Genomic DNA, 27484 nt, shown 5'->3' on the forward strand with positions numbered 1-27484 from the left:
TGTCTTGGTTTTATTATCGAAGAAAAACATTTTTTTTTTGTTTTTTAGATATTGTTATCATATTATTATAAATTTCACTATTAAGACCTATTAAAATTAAAATTTAATGTTCAAAAACTAACAAATTCTAAAAAATGGTTATGGGTATGGTAAAAAAAAATATTTATTTTTAAAAATTTAGAAAATTTTAGTAAATGAATTATGAAAATAATTAAAAAAACAATTATATTATAATATCATGAAATGGATACAATATTATGATTATACATATAAAAACATTAAAAGAAAAAATAATATAAACATAATTATTAACTGTAAAATAATAATTTTGTAAGGAACTACAAATTTGAAACATTTTTATCCTCATAACATTATAATTAAACAATCAATCTTTTATGTAGTGATGTATTGCTTTTATTAATCATGACTAACTTATATTTATAATGGCTATAAAATATATCGAACTACTATAAAAAGCATCAGAGGTACATACATCCAAAAGCTTTTTAACTTTTTCGTATATCCTAAAAATCTAACAATATGCAAGCTAAAACTAATATCACTTTGTCTTTATTGAAAATTACTTTTTGATTAAATTTCAAAATAATAATAAAGTTGTTTAATAAAATAAAATTATTGCAACCTATTAAATCATTCAATAATACTTAAAAAAAAATATTCTATTTATTTTATTCAATTTAGAAAAGAATATAATATAATACCCACATTACTCAACATTAATATAAAATAATAATAATAAGTTAAAAAATAAAATAAAACATATCAAATAAATGATAACATTATAGTTGAAGAAAACAAAATAATTTAAATCAATGAAAAATCTATCAAAATAGTTTACATTACCTAATAAATAAAAAGCATAATACTAAATATCATAAATAACGTAATATTGAAAGGAAAAATTATATCAATTTCTTTTACAATCTTATGTGGGTATTACATATAGGGTAAAGACATTTTGGAACAAATCCAATGAGAAACTACTGGAATTATATGTTATTAATTTATGTTCATAATGTGAACTATGATTCATACGTAATTTGTTATTATTGCCAAAAAAAAAAAACACTAAGTTTCAGTCACCTAATTTAAAGATTTTATTAAATTAAATTATATAATAGTGGAATCTGCTTAATGGGGACAAACAAGCAGAGTCTCGAACAAATGTATTCGTTACATTAGACATCGGTTTATTGGGACAGATGTATAATGGAGACACATGGATCATTGCCCGATGTGTCCCAATTAAGCGGATTTGACTGTATATATTTTAAATTAATGATATTACAAAAACGTTAAGAGGTGATAAATACAAGTTTTTTTTAAAATTATTATTTGATATATTTTAATTAAAAATGCATTACAAGTTAATAAACTTTTCATTTGATATTATTTAATATAAGTTTATAGATTGTATAGTTTGGGTGTAATAATTAAATAATATTTAATATAAAATATTATAAAGTATTAAATTATATTATGTTTACATACTGATTTTTATTTATAAACTATATAGAAATAGATTATAACGGTAGGATCAATATAACAATTATATTTTATCAAACATTTGTATGTACTGACTAGTAACTACTGAAAGGAATTCAAGTTGATAAAGGCTAATAAAAAAAAAATAATAATAACATAATTAGAAGAATTTGTGAAGTTACAATGTACGTGCTGAATATAAATGCAAGTTATTGTGCCCCAGTTTTTTTTTCACATTTTTCTGAATTATTTTCAGTGATAGTAAATAAAAATGATGACCACGTAACGTCAACACAAAGGTAAGAAATTTCTCAAATCACGACTTTCGTCGGTACGCTTTTTGTGAAATCCAAAGTGCCGGAAGTACGATGCACGTAATTACTAGAGGATTGGGAAATCAGGAAAATCCTAGATTTTGAAAAGGCAAGTAGAAAAAATAAATCTAAGCTTAATTCCTTCATTGTATTCTACTGTTCAGAATCATTACTTATACCCTATATCTTAAGCTCAAAGACTTATAGTCCAGTGTAAATTGTATAATACTGTATTAAGTATATCAATAAAGATATTGTACCACTAACCAATTTTGGTAAAGATATAATGATTATAAAGTACTGCATAGACAATATTATAACAAATTGTCTCAAACTTGTAAACACAATAGTATTGTATTTTTTTTATAGTCGAACTAATCAAACTATGTTCGATACAAAAAAAAATTTAAAAAAACAATAAAAACTATTTCACTCAACATCAATACAATTTGACAATTTGAATCCGATTGTAAATGAACTTCGTAAAAAAATTTTACTACATCGAATTTCTGAACGATGCAAGTACATAAAAAAAAATACAAAAAAAAACCCGGCTATCCAATATATATATATACATAGCTTAATAGCTACCATACTGTATGATTATGCTAAGAGCACTTTATCATTTACGGTATAACAACTTAACAATATAATGCGCGTATATAATATATAAACATATTATACGTATATATCTATATATAATAGCATACAGAATAATTGCGATAGGACTTATTGTGGCTAGCCCGTGGTCCAGGTTGACATTTCGAAATTGTGTTATAATCCGGTGAAAAACATTCGTTTTCATTAGACCTAATCTGGCAATATTGTTAGACGGCGTAGGTTTATTAACTCGGCATAAAATGCGGTGGTAGTGGAACGATGCGGCACTCTGTCATTAGTCGACCGCGTCCATTTTTCCGAGCTCCAATCCTTTGCTGCAGACGGGTCATGGGTTATTTGGTCATAATTTCGTCTCAGTTGTCTTAACGATTTTGGGCGAATGACTGGCGCCGGTAAAACTATACAATATTATGTTATAATAATAATTTTGCAATAATAATAAAAATAAAAATAGTATATCTGGAAAGACAAAAAAAAAATAATAATAATAAGGTCTTAAAAACAAGCTAGGGCATTTCATTATTAAAATAATCTGCCAAAATAATAATTATTCAAATACCATTAAAATATACAGGAGTTCGTTTCCTGAAATATTCGTGTGTGTATTTTCGACTTCCGAAAACAGCTAGAGAAGAATTTAGATTAATTCGTGACCTATGTTTTTAGTTTTTTACGTGTTTTTTTGACATTAAAAAAGCAACGAGAATTGAACACAGATTATCAGATTACTATATTTTGAGAAAACCGTAAAAAAATAATAAAAAATGAAAACGATGATGGTGGTTCTTTTGGTTTTTGTTGTTGGTGTTGTTTTTGTTGTTTGTCTGGTGAATAGGTAAAATTCGGGTGAATCTATTATAATTCAACAATAGGTTTGTCATAAAAACTTTTCTTCAAATTCACCAACTTGTCATTATCTTGGTAAATCTAAATTTACCATGATAATAAAAATTTTAATTTGGCTCTGATGACATTTCGATTTTCAACTATGAAAATATCGTTCTAAACTCCAAGATAATAACACATAGTCCCTACAGGAGTCTTAAAAACATAAATTCATTAATATTTAAAATGCAAATTACAAAGTTTTTGGATTGGATACGTCAACCATTTTGTTTTCGATCGCTGATTTTGGACAAGTCTATAATGTCTGTATATTCCCTATCGTTTTGTATAGTGCGTGCATTTGCCTATAACCACGACTGTCTTTCGATCGCGTTGGGTCTCAATCACCACTACCATTGCGACAATCGGCTATACAGAACGCGATGCAAAATGTATTATTATCAAACACACGCTACACGCGTAGCAATAATCGCGTGATCGAAAGCGTTATTATATGACATTAAAATACTATTATTTCACCACAATGTCGTCGCAGGTTGTCGTCGTCCGATACACAATAATATAATATCGTTAAACGCATGCCCATTATATGTATATTATGATATCGCTCAACGCGATTTCGATTTTCCGTCGATTATTCAGTACGGTAAACGTGTACATATAAGAAAAAAAACGGCGGCACGAACCTCCAAAAAAACGGCGAAACGAAATATAAATGGCTTCGTAATAATATGTGCATGTACCTACCTAAAAGAATAAAAATCGTGCTAACGGGGTGATGCGACTGCGGGGTGGTCGGAAAATCGTACGCTTGCATTGTGTATACAATAATAATATGCATTACGCTATGCATATTATAAATAAATGCGTGCGGCGTACGTTTGGTAAATAGCCGTTATTCGCGGGCAACTAGCGGTTTTTCCTTTTATCGATTTTTGGGCAACCGGAGAAATAGTGTACACAGCACACAAGCGCGCGTGTACTTACAATACCTACATATATAGGTATAAGTATAAAAATGTACATTGAAAAGGGAGATATGGTGCGGTATTTGATTAAGCGTTCGAAATGCACAAATAATATATATATATACACTGTGTACACTGCGTGAACAACTATATCGTACGTCGGCGTGTACCGTAAATTAACACAACCACGATAACGCATATATAGTTTTAACAGTATACCTACAGTGTGGTCAGGTAATGGGAGATCTCTATTTTTGAACGATCTAACTTGGGTCTAAATGAGTTCGTGCGGCGTTGGTAGAGAAACTATAGTTGGTAACTAAGTCAGTTTGATCATTTTACTATAACCAAACTAGATTTTTGGCACGATTTGTGATTCATCACAAAATTAATTAAACAGCAAAGTCTTATGCATATTGTCATTGTGCCGGAAAATAATAATAGACTATATTGCAGCAATAATAGTATATTATGTATTCCATGGTTGGATTCACCGATACATTCCTCTATGTTATATTTATAATACATAGTTATATCATACGTCGTTTTCTAAGAAAATGCTCGTCTTCTGTCTATTGATATTTAATAATATTAAAGTATACAAGATTTAGCAATCTTGGAGGTAGACCATGACTAATCACATACTTTGAAATAATACCCTAAATTTCTTGAAATACACGAAAACAACTCACGTAAAAAGTAAATAACTGTAACAACGAATGATAAAATTATTAGGTAAATAAAACTATATCCATCGATCGAAACCAACGATTTTTTCAATTAAAAAACTTGTTTTTTTGGTTAGACTTGACGTAATTTTAATTAATTTACAATTTTTTTTTACGCTTAACGATTTTTATACAAAACATATCATTATATCGACGCATAAGAGTCATCACGACCATTCTAAAACTAAATCCTAAATGAAAATTAAGTTTTGGCAAAAATTTCAAGACTTATTTAAAATTGAAATATTACACTATCAATTTTAAAGGCCATTCTTATGTATTTTTAATAAAAGTCCGCTTTTGGTAAAAAATGTGTTTTAAAAAAAACACAGTACACGTTCTAGAATTAATAATTGTTCAGAAGCATACCAACTTTTAAATTCTTAGCATTGAAATAGTTTTTTGTTTTTCTTGAAAAGTTGGGAAAAGTGAGATTGACTAAGATGGTTCCTAAGTGACGATATTATACATATATAATAAGTCTTGGTACTTTAAGTTTAGTTTCTCACGTTCTGGTACCTAATTGTGTTATTGAACACTGTAATAATAGTAGTACACAAATGTCTGTTGAAGATTTTATAGATTTCTATTTGAAGAAATACTTGAACAAACTTTATATATTTACTATTTTTAATTATTTTAATTTTTTACCTTTTTTACAATTATAATTAACCTAACCTAACCTAAGTAGCAATCTGAAAATATTAAATAATTTGTATAATATATTTAGTTATAATATTTAATAAATTACACACGGGTATGTACAATAAATGGAACTATCGCTGTTAGAAACATATTAAAAAATATATTAAAATTTGTAAATATTATGTATAACCATTGAAAATTTGACATTGTGTTGTAGATTTATATAATAAAATGAATTCATATGTGTATTAATACGATTTACTGAAGCTACATTGTCCCACGCGCTGCATGATTATATTTGGTGGTGGGCGGTCGGGTATATAAGGTATTTTTTTTTTATTTTAGGTAGTATCACATCAATTCAAATTTAATTTGGCAACACTGTCCAAATCCATATAAATGAATACATTTTCAATGTAAATTTGATTATACCTACGTTTTGAAAATCATTCTATTGAGAAACGCTTGGGAACCCACATTTGAATATATCAAACTTCAATTATATTTGAAATATTTTAAGTATTCGTGTTTTTACGTTTATTCTCTTTTGTAAAATAATTTTGTTCGAGTTTTCATTATTATTCCCGTTTTATAATTGCATGTATTATTATTATTGTTCGTTAAATATTAATGGACTGGTTAAAATTTAATCAAATCAAAATTATATTGAAAAATGAGATATTATATTGACAAAACTATAAACAATTAAAAAATACAATAGATTATAAAATTTAAATCGGTACTTTAAATCTGTGTTAAATAATTTATAAATAAAAATTATGAATAAAAACATTATGTTTCTTTTCAAATTTATTTTCTACATTTACATAAACATGCATAATAATATTACATACAGTTTTAATTTGCACATATATTTGCATATATAAGAACGTAACATGTAATTAATTATGAATGAATAGATAATAAATAATAACATAGTAGTTGTCTTATGAATTATAAAAAATGAGCAATTAATAGGTACTTGAGAACACTGTTTTTGAAATGATTTTAGCTAGATACTATTTTTATCTCGACGACTATAGTTAGGTAGGAAATGGCATGTGTGTTGTTATTTTGTTAAAATGTCCTATTTACCCACTTTTTTATTTAATATGTTATATTATATAATTATTGTTAGTTTTTATAAATGTCTAAACAAGAAATGTATTGTTGAAAAAAAAACAAAAGTTGTTACATACTTAGTTCGTTAATTAAATTGTTTCATTCCTTACAAACATTTATAGGTGGTGATATGTATTGTTAACCTTTAAGCAATTTCACACTTTCAATGTAAAAAAAAAAATAACAGACCTGTATAGTATGCATTTTCTGAAATGCTGAACTTCGTAAATCGTAACTACTATATTAGAGTTTTTTTTTTTTTTTTAATGATATTTTAACCTTTATAAATGCAATAATATATGGGAAAATAAAAGCCTAGTAAACAATTAGATTTAAATAACTTCCATATTTATTATACAAATAAAATAAAAGCAATTTTTCAATACAAAAAGTTTGTTTTTTTAATGCGATAAGTTTCTTGTTCCTGGGTGATGTTATTCTTAAATGAAATGTTAAATTTTTTTCATGTTTGATTTTAGGATCACTTAAGTTTTTGTTTTTGGTTCAATCTTTAAGATTTAATATTATGATCAATTAATTATTCCAAACTTTTTTTAGTTACAGGTTTACTTAAGGAAAAATTATGCAAAGAACTCACTTCACATTTCTCAATATTTTTTAATTATTTATCACAAAATTATTAAAAAGCTAAACAATTAAAATATGTACACGCTATTAATAATTTTTTTATAATTGAAAATTCCTTAAAAATTTTTAATTTTTATTATTTTTATCGAACATATCAATTAAAATAATATTATATAATACTAGTTTTATATTTTTAAAATGTAAAATAATATTACAATATTTTAATTGTTATAATTAACAAATAACAGTATTCATAGTTAATGGAGTATATAATTTTCAATGTCAATGTTAAATTTACATTACTTTTCTATTGTTTTGGAGAAATGTAACAAAATAGTGGACAATTAAATTGTGTAACAAACGATTAAAAAACAAACATTCACGATACGATAAAATATTAAATAACAAATGTTATGATAATGGAGTAAATACATTTTCGTTTAAAAATCGTATTCCCTGAACACTTTATTTGCCATATGAGCCCGCATTGCAGCGTAGAAATGTCATTCCCGATAACGTCAAGCAACAGACACGTATATACTATATATTAACCTTATCAGAAAACAGGAGTAAAACAGTGATGGTTATACAGTTACTACTATCGCTTTTACTTCCATTATCAGAACTCCGTCCACTACCATAATGTTTACCACTATTTCTGTGATCCCAGCATTAGACAAAAACACGGGATACATAGCTGACCAAAAGTTGAAAGATTTATAAAAAGCAAGTGTGGCAGTGGACACGTACTCGACGTTTTCAATGGCGGCTTTGAACCATTTACGAGTAAGAGTGACAAATCGTTTACCGATCTAGGTTTAAAGAATACCAGATGTTAGCGAGTTGCGAGTTATGAATCCACGGTTGACTTTTCCCTACCAATATCCACTCAGTACCTTTTAAACTACGACAACGGTGACGAATATGAACATATGGTACATGGGTAAAATACAATTTCGGAAATAATGTGAATATGAGCATTGGTCAAAGTTTTTGGGCTTACCCTTAATCTCAACTCAACCCTTTTCCACTGTTTCCATCGTATAATTTAATTGTAAAGCGAATATTATATCTTCTGTGGTCACGCATATCCGGGTAGACATGCCTAAAAAGCACATTTCGCTCGATATTTAGCAACGATAGGATGGGTAGTTCTCCTTTTACTTCTCCTAAAATATGTGCCTAAGTAATTAGACGGAAGCGATCTGGAGAGAGATTTTATATAACAACACTAGTTAACCACTTCGGTAGTTGCAAAAGTCTACTAGTTTATCATTCGTGTCACTTCTCCCCATGATAATATAACCCCTCAATACTAAAGGCACTTCCTTATTCCTTAAACAAAAACATACTCCCAAATGATGGTTAATTAATCAAAATTTCATTTAATTTTATTAAATTTAATGAAAAATTGATTTGCATATTATAAAAATATATTATCATTAACACTAATTTTAATCATATCACAATTAAAATAAATAATAATAACTAAATATTTGTGTCACATTAGACATTATTTCCTTTACTTTTATTTGCAAAGAATTAATATCTCATAATGCCAAGATAAAATAAGAGAGATAGCTGAGAAATTCAGATTTACATAAATAAATTACAAAATAATTATTTTAATCCAACACGGATATTAAGTAAGTATATAATAATAAACATATAATGAATTTAATTGAAAAGAAATATCTTATAATTTAACATAGGTATATTAAAATATCAAATTAAATTAATATTTTATAGACTAGCCAAGGAACAGTAAAATAAAAATGCCACATAAATAATATAATCATTTACCAAATAATACAATTTTCAATTTAAAAATAAATATGGACTTCACAACAATTATAAAACTAATAATACTCTATTATATGTTTATACGTAATATAATATACATATATAACAAAACAAAAATAATTCGATGCATGTGTAATCATTTCGGCAGTAAATGCGTCAATAATATCTTTCTCGAATCTACGTACTTGGATACATTTTATCTAATACACATTCGATACAAAATGTATTATCTCCTTCGCATTTTATGCTTAATCATAATTAATAAAATACGATTATAAATAAACTATAAATGTAATTATTATAGTGTAGATTGAAGATAACGGCAGTCAAAATGTCGATTAAAACGGTTTATCATTAGGTGATATGATATCGGCTGCAAAAGTGGTGTTTTGTGTATAATGACAAAAGACTAAATACAATAAATGGTTTTTGGACACCAACCAACGCTATGTTCACTCTCGTATATTGCCTATGGGTAGTAAAATAAAACCTTGAAAATCACAAATCAAGATTTTTGTCCTAATACTTTGACAATAGAGAAAAGATGAAAAATAAAATACAAACAAGTAGATAACATTCGTTTAAGAACTAAAAAATATGTTCAAAAAAACAAGCATGATACTGAATACAGAAAATTTGCTTGAGTTTGCTTGCATTGGAATAAAAAGTATTTTAGGCTCTGAGTGAAGCAATGGATGTATTGATTTTATCCATAATGTGTTTGAGCGTGTGTGTGCGTGTGTGTGTGTGTGTGTGTGTGTGTGTGTGTGTGTGTGTGTGTGTGTGTGAGAGAGAGAGAGAGTACCTACATGATACGTTGTCAATAAAATTCTTCGATTTTCAAAAATGGGAGTGGTTTTGAATATCAAATTGAATCTTATTTGTTCTATACAGAAGCTGTATAATTTTCAATTAAACAATATCGAACATCTATCTTCACAATATTTTTTTATAAATATTTAAAGTTAGGACTTTGACAAACTTCAAAAAATTGCAAAAATCAATAAATTAATTTTATAGTTAGAAATTCGTACATTTTTTTACCCTGATATTTAAAAATTTAATAAAAGGTTCTTCATTAGTTTTCAACCTATTTATGAAAAAAAAAATAATTACTAAAAATCAAATCATTTTTTGAGAGTATTCAAGTTCAAATATTTACGAAAATCGATATTCACCCGTAAGATAATTATTTCTCTTTAAACTATTTTTTATTTTTGATAATGTAGTGCATTTAAAAAAAATAATAGCAATAGATACTCAATATTTTTACCAAATTTTTATAATTTCATTTTAATTACACAACCTTCCACATTTTTAACTTATTTTTAATTATTTATAAGGATAAGAAATTTTCAATTTTTAGTTACTATTTAAAAAATGTCAATAAAAAATTATTCGCTGGATAAAAATACTTTAAAATTTAATAAAAGATCCTAAAAATGTATTCTTATATTTAAATAAAAATTAATTATTTTAAATATATAGCCATACATTGTTTTATATGCTTTTAAATTTATAATTTTGATGAAATTCGTCAAAATTGGCAAAAATTACTAACTATCTTGTAGTTAAAAATGTATAAAATCTTTTTTTCTAGTATCTAAGTTTTGAAAACGTAATACTGAATATGAATCTATTTTAAGTGTTTTACGGTATTTATAGAAAAATATTATTACATATTGAGTTATATAAATTAATATAGTAAAGTATAAATTTATATTATTATAATAATATAATAAATGCAATAATTTCGGAAAAAAATATATTTACCAACTATTATAGTAGTACTATAATACTAAAAATAAAATAAATTACTCTTATAACTATATCAAACAATATTATCATTTGGTAATACAAGCTGATAGATAATTTCTGCTCAGAATCGTTTTTATATACAATGATGTATGATTGAATAATTCAAATTTACAAGTAAATTAAATTATTTAACTCACCTATAATAATCACTATTCGACACTTAATGTACATAACAGCGGTACTCACATAACTACTCTTTTATTATTTATTATTTTAAAAATTAAAATAAAATACAGTGAAGAATAATAATATTCTGAAAATAACAATTTATTAAATTATAAAAACTAATTAAAGATGGTGATTTTTATTATATTTAAGTTTTAATAGGATATTTTATAAATTAAAAGTTTCTTAGCCTCAAATTATTAATTTCAGAGTAATAGGATAAAAATAAAATAAATCGAAAAATGCTTATTTCGATTTAATTATACATTTTTAAATACTTCTATTACATTTAAATGTTTTAAATAATTATTATAATGTCTGTAAAATCAGTGATTTTTATTTTTATCAATCATATTTTTTTTAAATTATCTTTATACTTTTATTTTTTAGTCAGTTATTTCACAATATTTATTTAAAAATAATGTTACATATAACAGAAGAATATAATTGTACAGTTAATTTTATATCATTAGGGCTTCTATTAATTTTATTTGATCGAATAACAAATAGGAACTATTATTATTAAGTCGATCAGGTAAATATGTAATTAATATTAATACACTATAGCCGTACCTTATAATATAATTATCACACATTAACGGTTTGACTATGTAATAAAAAGAATTCATTAATGTTAAAAATTGATTTATAGTTTCGATTTGTTTATTAAGTGCATAATAATAAATATAAAGAATATAGTTGCCACAACTTGAATTGTGGAACCTTCAAGTTTCAAACAGTAAAGGAAATAGAATAAGTTTTCGACACAGTTGATCAAAAGTCTCTAAGTAAACATAAAAAATCGTTTACAAATATTGTTATCATCAGTTATGTTAAAATTGTAATATATAGTCGACAGAGTTTATTCTTAATGTTTTTATATTCAAGCAAAATTCAACATTCCACTGTAAAACGCAATCTTTCGCACACAACGATGACATTAGGATAGGCTATTTTACATTTACACATGAATTACAACTTCATTATGATGCGTGTTTATTACAAATAATCGTCACTTTTAATTTGGTTTACCAACTCAATTTAACTTGAGACAGTATACAAGAATAGACATATATTTTCCTCCCAACTCTCTTTTTCCGTTCTAACCCCTTATACTTTCTGTATCTAATTATCATTCTGAATGCGTATATTTGTATATTTTGTAACGTTTCTTGTTGTCGGACAGTACAATGACAAACAAAAATAAATTGTCCTCAGAATACAAAAGTAAAAAAGTGATCAAAGAAAAAATGTAACGTTTAGGCGCATGAGAGTAAATACTATAAATGTATATCAACATATTATTTTGTTCGAATTCATCGAATGTGCAAACTTATAAGTTATAGCGTTTTGTGAAGTTATACAATACATATAATATGTATGAACACCTCTTACCAATATTAGCATCATTATCGATAATAATATATTACTTTAAAAAAAAAAACTTATTTTTTAAAAGGTTTTTTTTTATTATGTTAAAATCTAAAATAATATATCAAAACATATTTTATTAATAAATATTGTATTTTTACAATATAACTAGAAAATAAGTAAGTATACTATTCTATAGTCTAGAAATTATAAAATAAAATTGATTTAATAACCCATTGATTCTATAATATTGTGTTTTTTTATGTAAACATATAATATGAATAATTGATTATATGTTAATTATTCAATCATAAAAAGTAGGTATACTTTCTAACATTCTAACAGAATATATAATTTTGATCAAATTAACTCCGACAACGATTATAGTTATCAATATCGACTAAACTTTTGTAATATTTTTATTGTTTTTAAAAGTTGTATGAATTATAAATAGGTATCAAATGAAGCAAAAAATGTATTTTTACTTCAAACCAAAATAGTCTATTAAGTGTTTAATTATTCAAATCACAGATTTAAGTTTAATTAATTTAATAAGATTTATAATTAAAAATAGAAATATGATACTTACGTATATACTATTTCCTTAACCTTTTCTTTTGTTGAAACAATGAACCCAACGTCATAAGAATAATATTCATTCAAATTACTTATTTTATCTGTAAAAAAACAACAGAAATAATTAGAATAATACTAATTTATTATACAATTATTAATTATAATATATTGTACGTTTTCAATTCTATTATTCAATATACAATTATATTTTAATTAATTTATATTATATTATAATATAATAATTCGAATTCCTCTGTCTTTTATTAGCCGTTTATATTCTGTTACAATATACATAGATTTTTAATGCAAGTAAGTATAATTAGAAAACAAATATGTATTAAGTTTTTCTAAATGTGTAAGATACTGTATTTTACTTTAAACTATATTGTTTTAACTTAAATATACAACAATTGTATTTGAATTTTAATATATGAAGTATAATTAAATGTGTGATCTATGAGTTGTGAAATAAATAAATAATAAATTACCTATATTTCAAATATTTTTTTGAAATAACAAACAAATGCAAAACATAAAATATACTAAATTTAAACTAGAGCAAAAACCGAATAAATATTTAATAATGAAGTAGAAATAATATTAACATATTTCATCCAAAATCTGACATTTTAATTATACATACTATTTTATAAATATCAAAACTTAAGTCCTGTTCAAAATTTCAAAATAATATAATATTATTATATCAAATATTTATTGAATTAAGTTAGTAGATATTTGCAATTTAACTAAATATTTAACATAAATAGACAAACGGTGTATTTGATATTATATAAACATTTAATACATAACATAATATATTGGTCACACTGGAGATTTTGAATTCATTTAATTTAACCATGTTTCACATAGTTTGTATAGGTATTCACAAACTTTAAAATTCTAAAAGCGCCTTTGCTAGTTTCATAATATTACGAAAATTCCATAATAATCGTAATAATTCTCATATTTTTACCAACACTCTCCTTGAAAATCTATCTCAACGGTCTAAGCTTAAACGGCCCAAAGACCTTCATAATAAATCCTTGCTAGATAAATAAAAACATTTTAGAACAATTTTAAGTAGTATATAGGGACATACCCTTTACTTATATTTTCATTGTATTTTTTTATATATATATTGTATTATATATATAGAATTAATTATAGTTTTAAATATTTAATTTCAAAAACTAAAAATTAAATATTTTATGTAAAAAATCAATTAGATAAGTAAAGGAACTGAAAAATAATTAAATTTTACGAAACGTCATACCATTAAGTATTCAGTTTTATTTTCTATTATTTTTTGGAAATTTTCCTAATAGTTAAAAATAAAAACTTTAACAGTTTATTTTTTCAATATTCACGTACCTACCAAAAATCATAATTCTTTTTTAAATAAAAATTTAAAATTTAAAAAAAAACTTTATAAAATTATAAGTAATAAATGAGAATAAACTCATAAACTATTTGCTTCATTTTATACATCAGATTATAACATAACAAAATGAATCATTATCATCATGATATGATACGAGTATATCGTTAAATTGTATTACATTGCCAGATATTAATTTAAGAACAAACCATTTATTGTGTATGATATAATTTTTAAATTAAAATTTTTTTTTTTAAATAATTTTTATATTAAAACAAATAATCTATGCAGTAATACAATTTTATTCTAGATAGTCAAATGACATAAAACTGTTTAATATGTGAACAAACAGTTCTTAAAAATAGACTTAATTTAGCTTCTTTTTTTTATATATAGCATACATTAACAAATAGTATACTTATATGTCCTAGTTAAAATAAATTCATATTATATTATAATATATGTGCTGAAATATGTTATCGCTATAATTAATTCATATACCTACCATATTATTTTATTATATTTGTTTTAGTTTTAAAAATTATAATAGACACAGAATACATATTTTTAATTAATAAATATTATTGATATAATATGTTCAATTGTTAATAATACTGTATAAATATTCATGTTCTAAATTTCATTTTGAATTTTGATAAATTATTATTTAAAATTAAGTCAATATAACGTATAGCAAATAATAGTTAAAACGTTTTTAAAATTAAAATATACATATAGCATTTGTTAATTTATACGTGATTCGTGCGAATTAAAAAAAATATATGTATAGAAATATATGAAATTAATTTAAAATCATTTCTGATCAATGGACTATCATTAGGTTATTAATGAAAATCGATCTGTTATTTATACCTACAATATTTTTAAATTACACAAAGAATATAAAAATTTACAGAATCATTAGAACGGTTATTATACATAATAAACGTTATTTTTATAAAGCAAATTATTCCATGTATTACATAAAATAATATTATTAAACAAATGTTGTTCTATGATTATTTATAATATTTATACATTTAAAATTAATAATTGTTTATTTTTTCTATATAGTTTTATATTTTTCTAAAAACGTCAGCAAATTTTATTATACAGGAAATATTATTCACGTATACATCAATAATTTTAATATTTAATTTTCAGTTTTTATTATTGTTGTCATCACATAATATTTGGCTACTATCAGTTTTTTTTATTTTTTTTTTTCATTTAGCTTGGTTGTTATTGATGTACATTAATATTCCATATATTTTATTTATTTAATAAACCTTACCAATATTAATCAAATAAATAACATTTTACCACAACTATTTTAATTACATTGTAATTAAGGAAACACGAAAAAATTTTGAATTTTAAATAGAACAAATAAGCAATTTTATGCAGGCATATTACGAAATTAATATGTTTTTTAAATTTCAAATTCTTTATTAATTAACGTGTTTTTGATAAACTATATTTCTATTCTCTGTGACATTTGGAAAATGTAATACAGTTAGTGATTTAAAATGGCTTTATTATCAAAAAAATTAAATTAATAAATTCTTTACTTCTCTTATGAATTTAAAGTTTTTTATGACATTTTATTTAAATAAATGCAATTTATATGCTAGGGTTATATTATTAGTACATAGCTTGTATTCGTAATATACTTTAAATATTAAAAGTCAATCTTCTATTACTTTACCAGTGTTGTGAATACTTATAATGTTAATGAATATAATAAATGCCAATAATGACAATGTAATTTAATGACTAAATTATAGTGTGCAAAAATATGTGTATAGAACGTATGTATATATATAAATATATATCTAAGGAATTATATGAAAAATATTTTTTTTTTTGTATTTTAAATTCTTATTTTTATAATCATCATAATATAATTAGTTTATATATATATACATAATTATAATAATAATTAACACATTTGAACAATAAACGGATTAAACAAATAATTCATAGTTATGATATAACTATTATTTTTTAAATTTATTTTTCATTTTATCGTCATTTTATTTGTTTATATAATCTCTTACCAGATAGTACAAATGCTCAATTTAATTATGAAAGTAACATAATTTTAGTCTGTAGCTTAATAACATTGATAACAACAATTTATATGAAAAGTTACATTATAATTATATATTCTTGAAACAAAATAAGAAATAAAATATAATTCTCTTACACTAATTCATAAGCTAGATTTTATATAATGGAACATTTTCCATTGCAACTGTTATAAATGTTATAATATGTTTGTTTATGTATTTAATATATTCTTCTGAGATATACATTTTTTATGGTAAAGTATTAAACAAAACTAACTACATACGGGTATTTAAATTAAATTAATCTATTTAGTCTATAAAAAAGTTTACACTGAAACTATGATTTTTTTTTTTCAATACCTATATTCAAAATACTACGGTAAATACTTTCCATACTAAGCTAAAATTATTCTATGTTTAACTTAAATAAATAAAGAATAAATGAAACCAATTTTTCGGTACAAATCAAAATACAATTAATATGAACTCAAAAATGCAAATCATACATTGATTATATTCTGCTTTTAGAAAAACAACATAATCTCAACCATTGTTTATAATTTTAATAATATTTTGATGACATTATACATAAGAATTTTAATTTATTAAAATTTGTTTTACATTATTTAGATATTAACTATCCGTTAAAATAATTTGATTAATTTGAATTACAATAAAAACATGTCTTATAAAAAAAAAATCAAAAATTAAGGTAAACAAAATATAAATTAGTAACAAAATTGTATTGCTAAGTAAATAATATAATTTATAATATATATACAATGGTTTAATGGAGTATTTTTTACTATCACTTTTTTTAATGGCATTTTAATTAACATTAAAATCTTAGAAAGTAATAAAATAATTTAAACTACTAGGTATTTACATTTTTTTGTTTACAATCAAACATTAAAGTACCTATTTAATAACATTTTTTAATAAATATTGAAAAAAATCTAAAAATGTCATAATTATAAAATTAATGATAAATGATTAGATACATTCATTGTTAATTGTTATATTCGTTTTTCCGTACCTAGTTATATATTATAATATGCAATAGTAATTTCCCCATTTGAAAAAAAAATTAAAATATTGTAAATAAAACGCTCAATAGCAATAGAAAAACATGTTATTTAAAAAGTCATTATTTAATGAATTCTAAAATTATAAATTCATTTTTTTTTTTTTGTAGATTTATTGATATATTAAAATAGTATTAAATTTAATTGATAAATCAAATTGAATAAAGAATAAATCACTTGGTAAATAAAAATCAAACCTTAATAAGGATTTGTCAATTAATAGAAATACGACGTCTTTATAAGTAGACAAATAATATTGTAAAGAAATTCTAGTTTATTATTTTATATTTATTATATCTCAAAGGAATTGGCAATGTACATCGAATCTCCACACGTATGCCATTAGTTTGCCTATACGGGACGCCGTCCAATTTTAGGCATGTAAAAAATATAGTGAATTCCTAACAAAGTTTTTAAGTTACGTATACACTAATACAATTTTATTATATAAATAACTATTGAATAATCATATAAAGAAAAGTAAAAATACGTGTAAGCCATTGAGAAAAAATGTCTTGCAAATAAAATAAAATATAAATTAATTTTATTGCATTGCCTGTAAAACATGCCACAGTGATAAAAAAATAAAAATGAATTAATTGCGATGTCTATTCCAACTACACTTCTAGAATTTATAATACCTATAAATATATATCTATATATATATATATATATATATATATATATATATATATATATATTAATAATGAATCCGTATTGTCTTATATTTGTCATGTATGGAACATAGAACAACCTTTCATTAAAAGCAAGAGCAACTATAAAATTCTTCAATAAAATGTATACAGTTAAACAGTTTAACGACAAAATAAACATAATTTATGAAAACTTTAATCTTGAATATAATACAAAGGCTATATTGTGCAATATTATGAACGCTAACCACGAATATTTTGTAATAAATATTGTTAAAGTATAGAATCCATATTATAATATACAACGCAATAGCTGAAATAAATACGTAATAGGTAGGTACATTTAATACATACCAAATTTACTCATAAATCAGAGTCCTACTCAATCTAGTATTCCACTTTTAGACTTTAGCATACCTACAAATATAAATGTTGACTTACAATTATAGTCTATCTAATCATCGGTAATATAGTAATAAAATAACACTGATAATTGTATGTATTCTAGAAATAGCTGATTTTTTCCGACACTTAAGATTTAGTATATCTGTTAAAAGTAGTATACAAAATGCCAAACAGTTATAATACTATAAATTAAAATGTATTAAAATTAAATTTTACAAAACTAAAATAATTTTTAGACTTTTACTGTGCTGTTTATTTTGTTTCTCATTGACAGATAGGATTTATTTTATAACAATGTGCAGGCGAGGACGTGTTTTAACAATTTTAATTATCATATTATTATGCTCTGTATTTTCCTTAAGATGAGTATGAAAATTTACGTAATTACTCAAGAGAATTAAAATGTATGCATATTAACGTTTACGCCAGTACATAAATACATAATATATATATTAAATTTGTACATAACACCTTAAAACCTATTATCAAATATTAGGCCATAGCCTAAATGTAAATGTATCCACATAATATTATTTAGTGTTCATTGAACCAAAAAAGAGTGTAAATGTACACAGTGCGCACTCAATTATGAAAACAAGTACTATTATTATTAAAGCTAAAAAAATATTCATAAATCTACGATACGATTGCATGTATAAATTCCAATAATAATAATTATTATTATTTTTTACGTATGCCGAATGTGAAAATTAAACAAACAAACTAAAAAATATTCCTTTGACTCTATGGGCTTACAATTACAAGTCACTATATTGTATTTTTATTATTTTTATTATTGTTATTATTAACATTAATATTATACATAGGTAGTTATATATTCATAACCTATTTGAAAGTTTGTATATTAAAAAATGTTAATCCCATTATCGATGATATTTTTTTTTCAAATAAACACATTGATGAAACGAATTGAAATACGACAATAAGCAAAAAAAAAACTATTAAAAAAACAAAATACAATAGATTGAATTAAATGAGGTAAATTTATTTTTACATGGCTGATAATTTATATAACATATTTCAATTAGTTTTTAAGACCTTTTTTTTATTATTATTATTTTTGTTAACAGCGTCGTCTTTATTTCTGTTGTAGATAAAATATTTATACATATATATTAAATCGTATTATGTATTAATTTAGTTTCTTAGAATACGCTGTGTAATACTTGTTCAAATGACCATTTCTAGTTGTAAATAAATGTACTATATTTTCAATTCGTAATATTTTCTAAAAAGAAAGAAAAGAAAACATATACAATTTATACACTAATAAAAAATAATACGTAATAACTTATGTATATATAATAATATAATAGTTTTTGAATAATATTTTATATAACTAGTAACTACACTCTGTACCATTTTGTTTGGAAGTGCATATTCTATCAATGTATATATATACATAAATTGTGTAAGTTAATTTATATTATGTTTATTTCCCTAACAATGACCAGTTTACGATCATTTTTATCATTTAAAATTACTACATGGTACCAAATAGCTTTTCGTAAAATAAAAGCTATCACAGTTAGCACTTCAAAGGTGAAGAAAAAAAATATATTTATAATATGTCTTGTTTTATATAATAAGCACCATGCATTAGCAGATATATTATGTGTGATGTGATTTAAACATATATTTTTTTCCTATATAAGCGTTCATTTATAACACAAATTTAAATTTCAGAATATCAGAACATAAAGTAACGTAATTGATTTTTGTGTAGCTAAGAGTTGGTGTGTGAATTTATACAAAGTAAATGTGTTTAATAATAATATTATTAATTTAAATGAAATTTTTAATATAAAAAAGTCCTACCATTGACATAATTTAATATTTTTTTTTTTTTTTTAAGTATTATCATATGTAATTCCATAACTTATTTTTATTATTACTTTAATGAGAAAAGTTAATTACAAAAAAAATTTAAAACAATTAGGTACTAGTCATTATAAACAGGTTAAATACGTTATTATTTATTCATACATTAAGTAAATTCATACTCCATGAACAATTTGAAATAAAATAAAGTAAATTATTTAAGATTCTTAACCACACGTTATATTTGTTTGAAAAAATGTAAAAGTTAAAACCAATAAATACATGTTTTATGTAATCCTGTTGTCATATATAACATTTAATGATTAATTAATAGGATTTCTAAGTTATATACTTAAATTTAAAAGTCGTATAACTTATTTTATAATTGAATAGAGTATGGTGTTTACATTTTTGTTCATATGAAAAAAATATAACTTATTCTTAAAGGTACTTGGGACTATTAATATTTTCCATTAAAGTAATAGCATTTACATTTTATTTTTACTAGGTAAAAGGATAATATTATATTATACAATCCTAGGATTAGTATAGCTTCTGTCAGAAAGATTAAAATGAACCATGAACAGAAAACAAAAGAAATAACTCTAAAGGGTTGAAACTACCCGATTCTTTATAATATATAAACATAATGTGTATATATATATGTATATAAATACGTTTTTTTTTTATATAAAAGCAAAAGAAAAGAAAAATATCTCAAGAAAAATAGTAGTATTGTGATATTTTACTTTATTTTCATTAAAAACATTGTACGAACAATATGGTTTAAACTATAATGTGTACATGTGTCTATTATATTTAACAATCAAAATGTAATATTATATAAATCTTGATACCATAATATATTATATATTATATGGGTTAGTATAGATGTATTACGAGCATGTCCTGTGTTGAATAAGGTATTTTATAATAGTAGGTTTCGTATCGAGTATGACATTAGGTTAAGTTGACTAGTTACTAGTTAGTATACAAACTAAAGATTACACTGTTAACATAGGTATTGAATATTTATATATTTATTTAAATATGTGTTTAATCTAACTTAAATAAATCAGCAACAGTGCTATTATAACATATTATCCATTTAATTATAATTATGTAATCATAATATATATTTCGTTTATTACTTAAAGTATTGTTTTACATCTTCTCTGCATACAGACATTATAACACATTATATTATGACTTTCTGCGGTGCATTGAAAAAATATCTTAACAATAATTACGAATTGGCTCCGTTTTAGATACTTTGCCTGAAAAAAAACTTTATTTAATGAACACTAGTCTTTCTGTTACACCATTAAAACATCATTATCATCAAACTTTTCGTAAAATAAATTCAATTTATATTATTTGTAGGAAAGTTTCAATACATTATGATTTTTAACAATGCACAAATTAATTTGTATTAATAATTCCAAATAATTCAATCATAATGATTAGTAATCAACTTTAAAAAAATATATTTTGTATATAAATAAATTAAATTATACAATCTATATTAAAAACTATCATCGTTAAAAAAATTATACAAGTTATATTAAATGTATTGTTTGCATGTATAGCTTATTATATTAAAATGTATAATCTAAGAATTTCCAAAATATTCATTGAGTTTACTAGGAAGTAGGATCTCATTAACTCAAAGGTTAGATTACTGTTTAAGTAATTCAATTTTTATCTTTCCTTTTGATATAATTTGAAATAAGTCTAAATTAGTAATTTCATGCAATGAGCAAGTAAGTTAATAAATAACAAGTTATCTAATTCTTTATGTCTTTACTAAACAATTGGATTTATATTATTAACTTGTAGTTTAATTTAAATTTGAATTTAAAATTAATTCAACGTCATGAAATTCGATTATTACTCTTCAACCTAAAAAAAATATAGAGTCTATTGTATTTTATGTAATCCAGAATGTTTTTAGTGGATTACTACTTGATTTGTACATATGGGCTCAGGTATTTACTCCAGAAACGCATTCTTCAACAGTAGGAAAATCCTGTCCTGGTTGGCAACTATAAATAACTAAATGTCCATTATTCAAGTCTTTAATACTAAAAATAGAGAGACACAAACGTTCAACTTGGTTTAACTATCGTCGTTGATTACACCAAACTCTACTAACAAGTTCAAAAAACCATTTATAGTTTACTAAGAAATGGATAAATATCGAAAATATGAATATAATAAGTAATTACAATAAACATTTAATGTGAATAATGAAAATCGTATGGAATTAGTATGAAATGCATTATATATATAGTATAAAATGGTAAAAGTAGATGAAAATGATTTGACCAAAGATAAGTACTTGCGTTATTTAAAAAATAATTTAAGTAATTTGCAGTACGTCAGAAAAAAATGTTTAAAAAAAGTAGTAATGATGATACTTACCAATCAAAATATAAAAAACGCACAGGATTTCGACGTTATTTAATCCAATAATAACTTTTGAATGAATTTAATTTTTTTTAGTCGAATTACAGTTATTGAAATTCCATTATAATATTTAAATGGGTAAATATAAACATCTATACTTATATTACTATAATATTATAATGTCGTTTAATGCCGCTATGACAACCTAGCATTCTAGCACCCCGTCAAAAGTCAAATATTTATCATACAAAACAATTTTACCATATATACTGACACGGATTGTCTGCCTGTCACAGATAACCTTTTATGATTTTTGATTTTCAAGTTATAATAAAATTCAATTCTATCTACATTGTTCGTGCAATTGAGTTATTGCGGTAATAACACGTGTAAATCGAAAATGCCTAATGGTTTATTTCTATTATTTATTTATTATTATTATTTTTACATTGCCGGATAAGTGACTTTTTGAGTTCAACCGTAATTGCTGATGTTTTGAATTTACGCGTTTGAAATGTTTAGAGCATACCACGAATATACAATATACATACAGCCAAGAGTTTCTCGGGCCAGGGCGTCTCAACATTGCAACCATTCGATATATATTGTATTGTGCACCCCCGACCATTTTCGAGAGACCGTTCGACAAAAATCCATTAGACTGGCCGTGTTTGGAATACGTTTTATTGGCGTTGAAATCTATCGCCAGCAAGTGTTGATTTGATGCCAAAATGTGGTTCTAAATTTACCGTTCAGGCTGTACAGCTCTAAAAAGTAAATCAAGTATATTTACCAAAAAATTTACGAATATGATAATAAAATCATATTTCTTTTCAATTTAATCACAATAAATATTTATTCTATATTTATATAGAACATTAATTTTTTTAAATTAAATTAAAAAATAATAAAAACCAATCCAAATCATAAATTACATAATACATTATTAAAATGTTCAGCAATAAGTTTTTATACATACATGGTATATTTTTAAATATATGTTGACTCTTTTTAAACTATTTATAGAAATCGGAAATTGAAAAATTATAAATAGTTATAGCTATTTTTATTAAATAGTAATGAAAATATTATTTATGATCAATCAAAAAAGCATAAAAATGTAAAACAAGGTTTCTCAAAAGTTGTTCATATTATATTAATCAAAAAATTTAAAGATACAAAAGCATAATTTTTTTTCACGAGCACTTGAATTTAAAGTAACATAATAACTAACGTTTACAAACGACAAGTATTTTTTACCAAAAAAATTATAAAATGTTGAATTTGTTTAGCTTAAACTAATTTAATACAAATCATAATGAATTCATACTAGGACTAAAAAATCTAACTAATATATGATTAAAATTATTTTTTAATAGATATTTGAAGTAAAGTTTTATTAATGATATTAAATCTTTTGTTATAATTCAAAAACATTATTTGTGGTGATTCTTATAACTAATACGTACGAGTATATTATGAAATTTTCTATTTGCAATCATATTTTCAAAATGTGTACACGATTTTTAAGATATTATTTATTAATACTTTGAATATTTTCACATGTTTTTTTACAATATTAACAGTATAAAAGTAAAAGTTAATAAAAATAATATTACTTTAAATACTACACATACATTGAAAGTTACGGTTGTTTTTAATAATTTAGTAGTTAACGAGAAAACAGTTTTATTCGTGTTAAGTACAGTAGCTAATTTAATATAATCCCACGAACATTGGGACTAGGAGATTTTATTTTGAAAGACCACCGCTAATAAAATAGAAACCAAAATTTTATATAATAGAAACCCTTCGAGGCACTTGTTTGAGATAGGATAGGACCCTCTCATTAGTTCTATTTGCTGTTGCTTCCTAAAAGTGCCTATGGGTCACATTGTTTTAAATTGATATAAGCCGACTCTAGACAACTTTTATTAGTATATATTTATATATGAACGTAAACGTGACTTCTGTGTCCTAAAGAGCTCTACTTGTGTAGTCACATACAAGAAAGAGCTATGATAGTGATTAAAAAAAAAAAAATGATAGAAGCTACTAATAAACACGCAGAGTTCGTTAGAGTAGTTTACGAGGGTTTCGTGTATGCAATTATAGCCAACATAGTCAGACGTGCTATTTGTCATGTGCGTCAATGATTTTAACTTTTGAGAGGAAACTAAAATTGTTCTGTGTCACTTAATGGACCAAATCTTATATTTAACCAATACCAGGAAATTTCACTGTTACACATATTTTTATGATTTTTTTTTCTACTAATCGTTATATGCACATAATTTTGTAATATAGTATTGAGTACAAAGAAAATATGCATATTTTAATACCTAATTATATCTGGTTTGAACTACAAATCAAGAACATCTTAATTATATGTAACTCTATTTAAAAAGCAATGAAGTATACAGAAGTCTTAAACACTAGTTGCATCAATATGATATAATTTTTTAATTAGATAAATAAATATAATAATACATTAAATAAAAATGTTGTTCGTTTTAATAACGAGGCTAATAAGTTATATACTTTTTTACATCTGGAATAATATTATACTAAAGCATATATTTTGTATTTTGTATGAAAGTTACAATATAATATAGTAGCTCGCTACTATGATAAGCAAAAAACAACCAAAATACTGGAACATTAAGTTTTAACGGGAATAAAAATAATTAGTTCTCTCATGAGGTATAGTAAAATTAATGCAATATGCAGATGACAAAAGTTTTCCAAGTGTCTAGATGAAAAATAGTCAAAACAAAAACATTGGTATGAAAAAAATTAAATAAAACCCCAGCATAATATTTACGAACGGCTTTAGTTAATAATAAAGCAAAATAACAAATAGAAATATATTTCATAGTAAATACAATAAATATACATTATAATACATTTTATTTTTTTAATTTGGTGAAGACTGCGTACATATGTAAAAATGCATACGTGCAGTACAATAATTCCTATAATAATCATGAAAATATCGAAAAATATTTGAATGTAAGTTCTTTAATTTAATTTACATCTAGAAGTAAGAAATAAAAAATGGTACAGGATTTGAATTTAACACAAAGATGGACCAAGGATAAACAGAAGTACCATAAATATGAAATACCGATGCACAGAAATGTATCTATTTATTATTTATATAATATACGCGTATAGGTAATAAATGTGGGTTTCCTATTTGAGTTTATTTTAGCAATGATTTAAAGCCCATCCTTAATTAAGTTTTTTCGCAATCCATATGCAATAAAATTATATTACGGTACGTTTTGTAGGTGATCTTTAAAAAAATTGTAAACAAAAATATAATATTTTAAACTAGATAAATAAATATTGATAATGACTTTATTTTAAATAAAATACAATTTTTGAATTTTATGTTTGGATAATTATGTTAAAAACAAATTACGTATAATAATTTGTATGATATGTTTAGTTATTTATATAATTAGTAATTACCTATATATAATATTATCATACATATGCTTCAGCATTATTCGTTCAAAAATAATAATTATAATATAAACTTAATAAACATAAATAGATATTCTTAAAGCAGACAGTTATTGGAATATTCTAGAACATAAAATACGAACTAAATAAAAATAAAAATGAATCTACTCACTTACATAAATTTTCTATTTTTATAAGTTACTATAAATTTATAATTTAACATTATTATTAATTAATTGCTAAAATTAAAACTAATTTTTCAATAATACTTTAAATAAAAGGATTTATTTTTACAAAGGTATTTGTATATTTTTATGACTATAAAATATACTAAGTAAATAGCACACTTCGATATACTTTATAGCTCTTTGTGTTTGATATTATATTAGTACACATCAACGGTTTTATAAAACATCAGATTATAAATTTATAATTTTAAATATTTACATTTAAAAATAAAAAGCTACTCCAATTTAATTATAATATCTATATATAAATAAGGTAAAGCTTAAAAATTAAAATTAATTAGGTATTTGTAAAAAGCGCCAGAACATAAATTGAAAAATTACATTTTTAACCTAACTTAACCTGCAGTGTCCCAAGTTTTATTTTATTTTTTTCAATTGGATGTCAGTGTGTTTTAGAACATACATAAGTATAGCATTCCTTTACTTAATTTTAAAATCTCAAAATTAAATGATTTATAACAACATTTTCTTTAGGATTAAAGTATATACGTTTTATAAAATATGTACCTAAATATAATTTGCATAATTCTGTCGTTTATGTATGCATATATATTTTTCTTTCTATGTGTTAACAATTTTATTTATTTCGAATTCGTTTCTAACCAAAAAATACCCTAAACACATTGTATAAATGAAAGGAAAACAGTGAGTGTATACGTGGACATTTGGGAAAAACCGTATGTTTTTTGGTGCTTTTGTTGGCGTACATTGTGTCAGAATAATGAATGTAGTTTGGGACAAACGGGCTGAGGGATTAGAAACTCGCGGTGGAGCTGTAAAAATATACCCTCTCGTGTTGTTTTTCTACTGTGCAGAGATAAATACGTGTTTTTTTCGGGGGTCAAAT

The 27484-nt window shown here is 23.4% G+C and overlaps 1 protein-coding gene across 3 annotated transcripts in view; it reads right to left on the reverse strand.

The window, feature by feature from the left end:
* LOC132918123 (neuroligin-4, Y-linked-like) overlaps positions 1-27484 on the reverse strand; it is a 384793-nt gene that overhangs the window by 326125 nt on the left and 31184 nt on the right. For 2 of the 3 annotated variants that reach the window (XM_060979228.1, XM_060979226.1), the window contains exon 2: positions 13085-13172. The gene's annotated coding sequence lies outside the window, so the exon portion shown is untranslated. Of the gene's footprint in view, positions 1-7871; positions 7883-13084; positions 13173-27484 lie in introns of those variants that run through there. The other variant, XM_060979227.1, reaches the window with a different exon arrangement.

This window comes from Rhopalosiphum padi, chromosome 1 (assembly GCF_020882245.1).
Source record: "Rhopalosiphum padi isolate XX-2018 chromosome 1, ASM2088224v1, whole genome shotgun sequence".
NCBI classification, from domain to species: domain Eukaryota; kingdom Metazoa; phylum Arthropoda; class Insecta; order Hemiptera; family Aphididae; genus Rhopalosiphum; species Rhopalosiphum padi.